At 39.6% G+C, this 1780-nt stretch overlaps 1 non-coding gene across 1 annotated transcript; it reads right to left on the reverse strand.

The window, feature by feature from the left end:
• Positions 1-1258: 1258 nt before the first annotated feature.
• Positions 1259-1372, reverse strand: LOC131837788 (small nucleolar RNA SNORA51). Its single transcript, XR_009356371.1, has one exon. It is a non-coding gene; the product is annotated as a small nucleolar RNA SNORA51 (small nucleolar RNA).
• Positions 1373-1780: the final 408 nt, after the last annotated feature.

Genomic DNA, 1780 nt, shown 5'->3' on the forward strand with positions numbered 1-1780 from the left:
AGGAAAAAATCTGGGTTCATCAAGCAGAAATGCTCCCTATATCTTCTGTATTTAAAAACTTAGATTTACTTGAACTTTTAAGTGCACCATCTGCCAAAAAGTCTATTTTCTTACATAATCAAAACCTGGATTTCAGCTGGTATTAATAATACATCTATATTACCCATAATTGCTTCAAGCTTCATTTTGGCATGATTAAGGGTAATCATAATCCTTTGAAAAGTCCATAGTTTATTCTGTTTAAAGCTACTGTGAGAGTTAATGCATTTTCATTTTTCTATCTTCCATTCAATTAATCTGAAATCAAATATGCATTTCTTTTGATTGTGTAAACTTTTATCCTTCATCCCATATACCAAAATAGTAAATTTGAATGTCTAGCAGATAGGAATAGATTTATGTGTTTTGGTTACCAAATGCTATAAAAACCTTAAAATATGAACAACAGTATCACATTTATGCAAAGGTCATATGTAAAGTAGCTTCAGCCATCTGGGTTGAAGCTAAGAACCCACAAGTAATTGAAGGTCAAGGTCTCTGGTACAAAAAGTAAAGATTCCTTACCGCTGCTGTAGCTGCCCAGGGGTCTTCTATTGCCTCTTCATTGCCAACTACCCACAGCTGCAAGCAGCCAAAGTTAGACACACTCTGCAACACCCAGGGAAGGAGAAGCTATAGGCCCCAGTACCGGTCTGTCAATGACATTTTGCTTTCAGGTATCTTCTCACACTACTAGTCTTGCACATTTCTTTATTGTTCTGCCATTCCTGACTTCCTTGAAAATGGTGACAATTTCTCAAAAGCCTTCTTTCCTGCATAAAGGTAGAACTCTTGGCTCTACTCTTTTCTTATTGCACTATCAGGACAGCCCTCCCAAGCCTTCAGGAGAAAGAAGGGGCCAAAGAATGAAGTTATTAGTGTTACTGCCTACACAGTACCTATTCCTACAAAACGTCAATTAATGACTCCAATCCCCTCCAACTCTCCAGCATTCAGCTTTCTTAGCTGAAGGGTTGTAGTCAATTCTATCTACTGTAGGTCTTACTTCCAAAACAAAACATCTGTCATATCCCCCAAATCTTCCAAGCCTCTCTGGTTCCTACAATCAGCATCCCTCTACCTCTATCCTACAACCACTCAACTCAATGTCCCAACCTCCCAAAGACAATATACAGACTACCTGGGGCCACTGAGCCTGAACACCTTGTGTTTTTCTTTTTTATTCTTTCTTTTTTAAATTATTTTCTTTTCTTCAATTCCATGTCCCCTATTCATAATACAGGCAAAGGGCCTGGGCTAGGGTGTATGTGGGTGGGTTTACTCTGCCTCCTTTTTTTCTGTAAGAACAGCCTGTAGTAAGAACCCTCAGGTTTTGGGCAACTTCCCTCCTAGATCTCTAAAATTGAAACCATGCTAAGTGGCTCCAGCACACTGTGTTACCCTGCTTATCACTGAACCGTGTACATCCTAAGACATAGGTCTTGTGGTAGACCTACCATGAGCAGAGAAACACCCCTCCCAGAGCATCTATAAGATACTAATATCTGCAACAACCATGCTTGAATCAGGTTTAGGAGCTCTGCGAATAAATGAAGCAGGGGGAAGATTTAAGTTCCCCTGTTCCTCAAAGACTCAAGTCACAATAGGCTTTCTATAGCTGCCCTTCTACATAGGCCCGGACTGAGCATAAAAGTCTGACACAACGGGTATCCAGTGATTATTCGTAAAAAGATGCATCCAAAATGGAATTCTACTGAGGATAAGAATTCAGATATAAAGA

This window comes from Mustela lutreola, chromosome 7 (assembly GCF_030435805.1).
Source record: "Mustela lutreola isolate mMusLut2 chromosome 7, mMusLut2.pri, whole genome shotgun sequence".
Lineage (NCBI taxonomy): Eukaryota > Metazoa > Chordata > Mammalia > Carnivora > Mustelidae > Mustela > Mustela lutreola.